Below are 10541 nucleotides of genomic sequence, written 5' to 3'. Positions count from 1 at the left end.
ATCTTTTCCCACAAAGACAGGAAAAAAGGGAAATGCAGATCCGTGGAGTATTTCCACGTTGTCAAAAAACCAAAGGCCGATACAAAAGAAGAGATTGTAAAAAAGATAAAGAGGCTGAAATCAATGTCCGGAAAACCTAGCTAACAATCCTAAATGGCCCAACTTAACTAACCTCAGCACTGCTGCATCAAGAATGGGGCAAATAGCACCTAGTGGATTTTTTTTTTTAATAAATAAATAATGATCCAGTTCCTACCACAGGCAATTATGATAAGACTGAGTATAAGTTCTAACACCAACTAGTGTACAAATCATAAATTCTACTTGATTCAAACTGCTTCTTCTATAAAATTTGAATCTTTTTATTCTTAAGACAGATTTGTGGCCTATGACCTAGTGATAGAATTTTCAAGTGGCTTGTATTAAAAAAGTTCACCATAGTGAGAATTTATTACATCAAGTATTCCTTTTTGGGAAACCCATGTTCCTTGTCACTCTCTTTCATAAGATTTCCTGTGGAAAATTCAATCCTTCATTCAGGAAATGGCTGAGCAATATATCTCATGGAAAACCTTCATAAACTGCAACACAAGAAAATGAAAATGAAAGTGAGCAGCCCGTGAAGCCAGCAGACACACAGCGCACGGCTGTGTTCTCGCCTCGAATTTCTGTAACCAGCAGGGAAAATGTGCATTTCAAGAAATAGACATAAACAATTTTCAGGACCTGAGCACACAATTTCCCTTTCAGGGTTTAATGGGCTTCCATTTAATTCTATGAGAAATGTTTAAAACAACAGAACAACACCTGAGATAGGGTTTAAAGTAACTTTTATGTCTTAGTGAAAATAAAGCCAACTGATAGTTATCATTTTTACTTTATTTGATCTCACTCTCTTACTTTACCTCCCCAACCTCCTCCACAAAATGATGGTGAACATCCCCTCCTGGGTCAGAAGGCTAAGTGGAAAGTACCAATCAAATGGAGGTGTGCTTTGTTGTTTATTTTTCAAAACAAACAAGTTTCATTCATGTGATTTAATAATTAAGATCAGAAACAAAGTCTACTCAATAAATGGTAGCCAACACATGTCATCATAGCTGCTCATCAGGTTTGGCCCCACGTTACACACTTTTACATGGACATGTGCCATGTGCTGTCATGGGAAACGGTGAGTGGGGACAGGGCCTCTGCTCTCACAGCGCACACAGCCTGGTGGGGGAGGTGGTGTTCAATCATTGCCCTTTTTTTTAATGTACTTACAAATTATGGGAAATGCTATTTAAAAACAACAAAATGAGTCAATGAAAGTGAAAAATACAAGGACAGTATTTAGGCTGAGGGAAGACAGGGAACCTCTTTGAAGAGCTGACACTCCACTGAGACCCCAAGGGCAACTCCGGTGCTGCAGGTGAAGGGCAGGGACACATTGATAAAGGGCTGATATCCAGAATATACCAAAATCTCTTTAAACTCAACAAGAAGGATGAACAACCTGATTAAAAAATGAGCAAAATGCCTGAACACACACCTCATCAAAGAAGAAATCTAGATGCCAAAGAAGTCTATGGAAAGATGCTCCACAGCATCTGTCATCAAGGGGATGCAGACTGAAACAGCGAGGTATCACTGCACACCTGTCAGAACTGCCAAAACGCAGAACACTGACAGCACCGAATGCTGGTGAGGATGTGGAGCGTCAGGAATTCTCATGCATTGCTGGTGGGAATGTAAAATGGCCCAGATATTTTGGAAGACGGTCTGGCAATTTTTTACAAAACTAAACGTACTCCTAACATATGATCCGGCAACTGTGCTCCTTGGTGTTTACTCGACGAAATGGAAACTTATGTCCACAAAGAAATCTGCATACAGATGTTAATAGCAGCTTTATTCATAATCACCAGAACTCAGAAACAAATAAGCTCTTCTTCAGTAGGTGAATGGATAAACTGTGGTCCAGCCAGAAAGTGGACTATTATTTAGTGCTAAAATGAAATGAGTTATCAAGGCATGGAAAAGACATGGAGGAACCTTAAATGCATATTACTAAGTGAAAGAAGCCAATCTGGGAAGGTTCCGCAACTGTCTGATTCCAACTGTATGGTGTTCTGGGAAAGGGAACACCAAAGAGAGTAAAAGATCAGTGGCTGTCAGAGGCTAGAGGGGAAGGAGCAATGAATGAGGTGCAGCACGGAGCATTTTAAGGTCACTAAGACAGACTACTCTGTATGATGCTGTGACGGCGGATACATGTCATTTCACATCTGTCCAAACCCACAGAGTGCACACCACCAAGTGTAAATCCTAGTGTCAAGTCTGGGCTCTGGGTGATGATGACGTGTCAGTGCAGGTTCACCCATTGTCGCAAATGCACGCTCTGGTGCAGGCGTCAATAGTGAGGAGCTGTGGGGACAAACTGCAGTTCATACACCGAATCCAGCCCCAGCCAACGCTGTTAATAAAACTCTGTGTGTGTGTGGAATGTCCGGCTGCTCTGGCGTCTGAACAGCAGAGCTGAGCAGCTGCACCAGAGATCAGGAGGTTTGCAGACACTGAAATACTTACTCCCAAGCCCTTGACAGAAAAAGTCTGCTGAGCCCTTTTCTAAACGAATCAGGATTCACCCTGATGAGACAGGACAGCAGGGCCCAAACCAGGCATGGTTAATGGGACTGAAGCAATGTTTTAGTTCCAACACCTTTGCTGAAGTCCTGCAGATCCAGCGACAGACTGTAGCCAGGAAGCGTCTGCAGAAGGAGTCGGTAGCAGACCTTCCCGCCAGGCTCCGTGATGCAGGGGGCCGCGCGCTGCACGGGGGCCACCCGCTTGCAGAAGGCGGACTTGCGGTGGAAGCCGATCAACTCATAGAGCTCGGAGAGGATGCTGCACTGCTGAATTCTCTCCTAGGAATGCTGAAGCACAGGGAGAAAAGCAACAAGCATCTGAACGAAACATGTAAGTGAAAAAAACCCGTAAAAAATTTTCCCTTAAAACAGAGACCCAATGACACAGGAAGGAAGAGGAAGGCTGACTTCGTGCACTGATGGGACCGGATGCAGAAATGCAGGGAAGCAGCGCTGTGCAGACGCTCCAGACCCCCTCTGGGCCCCACCTTTCCGCGTTCCTCCTCTCCTTTTACTAGAAAGGCCCGTATTACCTGAAACAGAGGAGTCTGCTACCTAAACATGGGACACAGAGAAGGGAAAGAGGAAAAGGACGGGAAAGTAAAGGAACAACAGTTCATCTACACCCTAGGGTTTGGGCGGGACTTTCATCAAACACACAACCTCTCAAAGCACAGAGCACACAGTGAGATGCTGACAGAGTGACTGCGACTTCTACTCCTTAAACACCAGCTACCTGCCAGCACACGCTGTGCCCGTTACTGAATCATTACAATCATTTCAGAAAATATTACTACCCCGGCTCACAGGCAAGGAAATCTGAATCTCGGGGAGGATTTATTATCATCCTGGACAAATTCCCACTGCCCAGAAGTGTCAGAGCCTCCGGCAGACCCTGGACTAAAATGCTCCTCATCACCACGGGCACTGAGTCTCAGGCTGAGGCCACGTTAGGTCTGCACGGGCCCAGAGCATGAGTCTGTGGGACAGGGAGTGGTCCCACTCGAAGTGCCAGGCCAAGGCCCTCAGGAACCTATGTAATGAAACCAAATACCCAAACTCATTTCCAACCCGCTGCCCTGTCCGGGAGGACTGCTCGGCACATCTGGCTTATCACCTGTGCACAGGCTGTGCAAGGGGCCCAGACAGTGACGTGAAGTCCCAATGGAAGTGGTTCGGAGACCGCTTCATCACAGGACAGACTCTCCCGGCTTCCAACGTTAACTCTCCATTCCATTTCCAACTGGAAAGTAAGTTTAGACTTGTTTTCCTCTCCAGAAACAAAGACAGTGGTAACATCAGGGGGAAACTCAAGACTGAGGAAGAGTCTCCTGGCCATTTGGAAGGATAGGCTGGGGAGGGAACAGAGACAGGGATCAGAAAGACCCGTGTTCCAGTCCAAAGTCTGCACGTCACTCGCTTTCACAGTTTCCTTATTAATACAGGTGATAAAATCTAATTATGATTGTTGGGAAAACTAAATGAAATAACGTATGCCCCTAGCATAGGTGTAAAATCCTAAATGAGTGTTCCAGAAATGGACGTGACCATGGTTAGATACTGTCTGCCAAGTCTTGTGTGCTAAGCTCACATCAGCCAGCCAGAGATGTGCCAGAGAATGCCTCAACAGCCAGCAGCCTTCTCCAACTTGGAAACTCACAGTGTCCGAAGAACAGGCAGTGGTGGATGCTTTGGGACACTCTGGAGGTAGCACTCCAGTGATGACTTTAAAAAGCTGGGGAGAATTTAGGGGACCATACAGTTCAAATACAGTAAACTCATTTCATGTCTACAAATATTCATCTCTAGCCATGATGATTCAGAGAGGAAATACATATTCAAACGTACATCATTTTCCCACATAAGTGCAACAAAACAATTTGGAAAGAATGTCACTTTCTTCTCTAGATCACACAGTGGGGATTATGAGGTTTGTACTGAAAGCCCTATGTGTAAATCATCTGCAAAAGTAACTGGGTCCATTATCAGTCATCATCATTCGAAGGGAAGGATGGAAAAATACTAAGCCAAGCTAATACGCTCCGGTATTTTGTTGGGTTACGTTGTCACAGAGGAGACGGACAGGTCATCAAGGAACCACTCGGCCGTGATCACGGAACCAGGGAGCGGGATGGGCGGCAAGATGTAAGGCGCAGCCGTAGCTGTGCCCGCGCTTCTAGGCAGGTACAAGGTGTCAAAATAGTATGCCCACGTCCTCATCACCTGTCATGCATTAAAGAGAAATGGAAACCTATAAACGGCCAATAACCTCGGTGGGTACACCGTCCAAAGAGCAACGTCACAGTTTGACAACTGGCCATCCCGGTTCCCTGGTTCATTATTGAAGAACCTTAAAAACCACTCCTCTGTCCTCAAGAAGTGCTGCCTACTTGTCCTATCTTTGGCTCAGGGATACAGCACGTTCACGTGGACTTTAATGTCTGCACAAATTTGACTGTCTTTTTCCAGGTTCACTTGTCCATTCTGAAGAGGCCTGAGTTAAGTCCAAACTCCATAAGATCAATTCCCTCCAGTGACAACTCAACGAGCCTGCAATTACAAACCAACTGAACAGGACTGTCCTCAGCTAAAAATGTCACCCGCCCTTCACTGCTTTCTTAATCTCCTATCCTGGCTAATTGCAACAGACTAACACCACCCTCAACCAAGTTCCCCAACTATGTCAAATAGAAAGTAAAGTCCATAAAAGAGGAGACAACTCCATAGTCACCTCTGAATTCCTAGCATATATTAATGTCAATAAATAGAACTATGATTATGGCTTCTTTCCTTTAAAACCTTTCTGGTTATTTAAATGAGACCATGGAAGGGAGGTGTTTGGGTCCAGTATCTTGATCCAGAAGACTCTGGAGAACTTTTTCGGAATGGCTGCCCACTGATTCATTCAAAACACAACTTCTCTTTCCGGGAGGAGCTGTGATTTTCTGCCAGGAGTTTGTTGTCACTCTCATGCCAGAACAGATTTAAACTAAATACTTACATTGGATATGTTATTTTTCCCCGCTTCCAAAAAAATTGACTTTCCTTACTTCCTTGCCTTGAGGAATGCTTTTTTAATTTTCTTTCTAATTCACCCTTTTATAAAGCAGAATTCTCAGGATGTGCTTGGCCTTACGTAAGAAAAGCCATCCAACTCCCAGTGTGAGAGGCCTGGGGCTAACCTCCTGCACTCCTGTCAAGGCAACTGAAACTCAGTTCAGGAGCCAACTGTTCCCCAGGGCTTCTAAGGCTCGCGTATCTCCCAGAATCCCTGCTTTCTGGTTTGACTTGGCTTCTGAGGATTTCCCCTCACTTTCTTGACAATTAGCTGTGCAGCTTGAAAGATGAGGAAGGAAGGTATAATTTCTTAATCAGCATTTTAAGGAACTTATGTAATGAAGGTTTTCAAGAGTTTCTAGAACCCTCAAATGCCGAGACAGAAAACACACTAGATATATTCTAAATCTAGCTATCATGTGCATTTTTTATTTGCTTTTGTTTTCTAAACTGCTAACAGACATTTTTTAATTAAAAAATAAAATAAGGCCCCAAATAGGATAGAACATTGAAGAGGAAACAAAATTAAAGGACAAAGACAGAAAAATGATAAGTACTCTAGAAAGTTAATAGAAAAAATACACTATAGATCAGATCAGCAGTTCTCAGTAACAGCTAATTGAAACCTGACCATGAGGTAAAATGTCTCTCCTGTCAGGAGACGGGCAACAGAAAACAGAATTAAATCAACAAACTAAAATTCTAAGTCTGGCGAAGTAGAGAAGTCTACCAGCTAAATGTGTTTTCTTCTGGAAAAGAGGGAGACTCACAAGATCTTTTCTGTGGAGCCTGAGCCCAGGTGAGGATGGTGAAGTGAACTCTGTAAGAACCCAATTAGCAAAGTGAGTGATGAATAAAGAGACCTGAGCTTTGATGACAGAGATGATACTTACTATTCACTTGTCCTGTAAGTATGTCTTCACGTTCAATGATCAATAACTTGGCGTCCTCAGGGATTGAGATTATAGGAAAATGCACAGCCCGGGCCTAGACCTCCTCTGTGATTGTGGAACTGCACTTAGATGTTTCAAGGGAACCTCCAACTCCACCTGCAAATAGCTGACTTCACGGTGCTCCTCCCATAGCCGTCCTGCCCAGGGCCTCTTGTCGGGGGGCAAGGTCTCTCTGCCTCTCCCAGCTCAGTCCCATCACTCACAGATGTGACTGGACCCCTCCTTCAGGGCCCAATTTCCTCAGTCAACGAGTCACACCACCCAAACCTCAACTACCAGGTTCTCACTGGCACTCCCTCAGCACTGACTCTGTGCTGGGGACCACGCTGCACATTGTGCACACGTTACCTCACTGGATCTCCACAGAAGTCCTGGGAAGTCGGTATATCACTGCTTCAATTAATAAGATAAATTGTTTCACTTCCTTGAGTGCGTCATCCAAAGTGACACGGCTACTGAGCCACAAACCTGGGACTGAAAACCACTTGAAAATTGAACACTGCTGCACCAAAGAGCCACCCTACTCTGACTTATCACATCACCTCCTGCCGAGCCTTCTAAATGTTTCTAAGCATTCTACAAGACAAAAGTGATCTACGAGAGCACCTCTCTCCCCTACTTAAAATCTGACAATGACTTTCCACTTCCCTTAGGAGAAAGCCCCACTGATCCTGAGCACAGACCAACGGCCTGGCATCCGCGTTCCCTGCGCGGCCTCGCTGCCTCACCCACCACGCAGCACTACACGTGCCGTGACCAGGACAGGGATGCTGACTCCGTACAAACCGTGGCTCGTCTTACTCAAACAATGATCACCCTCTTCAGTGCTGACTCTCAGAAAAATGTTTTCTCTGGATGAATCAGTATCTTTTTCCTTACAACTTCCCATCATTGATAATGAGCTCCCCCCAAAAGAGAGAAAACCTAATCCTCAGACTCCTTATCTGTAAAGTGTGAATAACAAGGAAATATGAGAGGTTTTAAGCGAAATAATATTCATGTGAAGCTAAGGGACAATTCCCAACATACAGTAAGCACTCAATATGTGCTTACTTAATATTAATAAAATAGATTCCATTCCAGCAACCTTAAATCAATGCTTTATGGCTTTGTCCAAAAGACTACCGACAAACTATTGGACGAACCCTTTTGAGCAGATCCGCCCAAGCGTACTGGGATAGGTAAGACTTGACTCCAGTTACAGCTGCAGCCAACCAGCAGTATGGGGCGGGGGCAGTTTGCTCAAACTCTTACATGTTGTTTGTGCATTTAGTTGTAGTTATTGAATAAAGACAGGTATTATATAGTCAAAGCTCCTGAAACATAAATCTTCAAAGATTGATGCAAATTAGTTTCAAGTACAACACTCTCACTAGAAATTATTTGAAAATTATAGTCTTAGCTCCTCCACACATCGAAAGGGCATTTTCTTAATGTATCTGACTATATACACTGAGAGGATTGTTTAAAAGAAATTAAGATGAAGCCATAATGAATAAGCTTTCAGTATAATCTGCACAAAGCCCCAAACAAGGGTCTCACTTCTCACTTCCACATAGGTGTTCAGGTAGCTTAACCTGGGTCTTGGTTTCTTATGACACGGGGGTGGGAAGAATTGTGGATAGATTTATGTAGCAAATATAAATCTAGTGTATTTGCTGTGTGGGAATCCTAGAAATAAATAAATTGATATATAGTCCCACCCTTAGGAAGCTCAGCCTTTCCAATTACAACAGCATTAAAAATAAAATGAGAGATATATTTAACAAAATTTTACAAGATTTGCACATTGAACATTTTGAAGTATCACCAAAAAAAAATTAAAAGATCTACATATATGGAAGGCATCCCATGTTCATGGAATGGTAGACAATATTGTTAAAAATGTTAAGACTCCCGAAAGTGATCTACAAATTTAATGGAATCCCTATCAAAATTCCAGCTGACTTCTTTGCAAATATTGAAGAACTGATGCCAAAATTCATATGGAAGTGCAAGGGAACCAGGTCAGCCAAAACAATCTTGAAAAAGAAGAGCAAAGTTGGAGGACTCACTCAAAGGTTACTACAAATCTATAGTACTCAAGTCATTATGGTACTGGCATAAGTTTGGATGCATAAATCTATGAGACACAATAAAATATCTAGGGGGGAAACTTACATTTACAGTCATTTTTCCAGAAATGTGCCAACAAAACTCCATTGAAAGAATAGTCTATTCAACAAATGGTGCAGAGACACCTGGGTATCTGAAGGCAAAATAATTAATCTGGAATCTGGACCCCCGTATTTTATATAACAAATAAAATATTAATTCAAAATGGATCACAGACGGAAACGTAAAAACTAAATATATAAACTTTCTAATAAAGACATAGTTTAAATCCTTGTGGTTCAAGGATATGCTATGGCTTCCTAGATACAATACCAAGAGCACAAGTGAAAAACAAGAAAGATAAAATGGACTTCATCACAATTAAAACCATTTGTTACAAAGGACATCATCAAGAAAGTGAAATGAAGGGGAAGGGGGTAGCTCAAGTGATAGAGTGCGTGCTTAGCAAGAAAAATAAAATGAATAAATCTAATTACCTCCCCTAGAAAGAAATTGTTTTAATGTTTAAAAAAACTAAAGTGAAACGACAATCTGCAGAATAGGAGAAAAATTTTGCAAAGCCTATATCTAATAAGAGACTAGTATCCAGGATATAAAACAAATGCTTACAACTGACCAATACAAAGAAAATCGACCCAATTTTTAAATATGCCAAGTATTTAAATAGATACACAATTGGCCAATAAGCATATGAAAAGATGCTCAGCATCACTAGCGAAATCAACATCAAAATGATATCTGATTTTACACTCACTAGGATGGTTATAATCAAAACATGGACAATAACAAGTGTCGGTCAGGAGGCAGAGAAATGGGAACCCTCAATATGCAGCGGTTGGAAAGGGGCAATGGTGCAGCTTCTTTGGAAAAGCCTGGTGTTTCCTCAAAAGGTTAGAATTATATGGCACAGCAATTCCACTCCTACATATAGAGTCATTCCTCAGTATCCTCGGGGGATTCGTTTCAGGAAACCCCCACCCTGGATACCATAATCCAAGGATGTTCGAGTCCCTTTACAATCAGCCATCTGGATCCATAAAGTGGAAACTACAGATATGGCGGGCCAACTGTACAGCCAACAGAATGAAAATATATTCTCACAAAAAGTTGCACCTCAATATTCATGGCAGTATCTTTCAGAGTAACCAAAGGTTACAAACAATATCCATCCATCAATGAACGGATAAACAAAATTACCAAGAATAGTCCCACAAACTTTTGGTCATTGAATCTTTGACAAAGGAGGTGAGAACATACAATGGAGTAAAGACAGCCTCTTCAGAAAATGGTGTAGGGAAAAGTGGACAGCTGCATGTAAATCAATGAAGTTAGTCTACTCCCTCACAGCATACACAAAAATAAATTTAAAATGGCTTAAAGACTTAAACATGTAGACAAGACACTATAAACCTCTTAGAAGAAAACATAGGCAAAACATCTGACATACATCTCAACAATGTTTTCCTGGAGCAGTCTACTCAAGCAATAGAAATACAAGCAAAATAATACAAGTAGGATCTAATTAAACTTAAAAGCTTTTGCACAGAAAAGGAAACAAAAAGCAAAACAAAAAGACAATCTATGGAATGAGAGAAAATAGTTGCAATAAATGAAATTGACAAGGGCTTAATTCCCAGAATATGTAAACAGCTTTTACACTTAATAAGAAAGAAAAACAAACAATTCAATTCAAAAATGGGCAGAAGTCCTAAAGAAACTTTTCTCCAATGAAGACATACAAATGGCCAATAGGCACATGAAAAAAATGCTCAATATCATTATCAGAGAA

The 10541-nt window shown here is 42.1% G+C and overlaps 1 protein-coding gene across 1 annotated transcript in view; it reads right to left on the bottom strand.

Moving 5' to 3' along the window:
• Window positions 1–1870: 1870 nt before the first annotated feature.
• Window positions 1871–10541, bottom strand: part of LOC135320516 (uncharacterized) — a 140293-nt gene continuing 131622 nt past the window's right edge. Inside the window, exon 31 of the mRNA XM_064483637.1 lies at window positions 1871–2915. The gene's annotated coding sequence lies outside the window, so the exon portion shown is untranslated. The remainder of the gene's footprint in view (window positions 2916–10541) is intronic.

The sequence above is a fragment of the Camelus dromedarius genome, unplaced genomic scaffold, assembly GCF_036321535.1.
Source record: "Camelus dromedarius isolate mCamDro1 unplaced genomic scaffold, mCamDro1.pat HAP1_SCAFFOLD_176, whole genome shotgun sequence".
Classification (NCBI taxonomy): domain Eukaryota; kingdom Metazoa; phylum Chordata; class Mammalia; order Artiodactyla; family Camelidae; genus Camelus; species Camelus dromedarius.
This window is presented reverse-complemented; position numbering and strand designations above follow the sequence as displayed.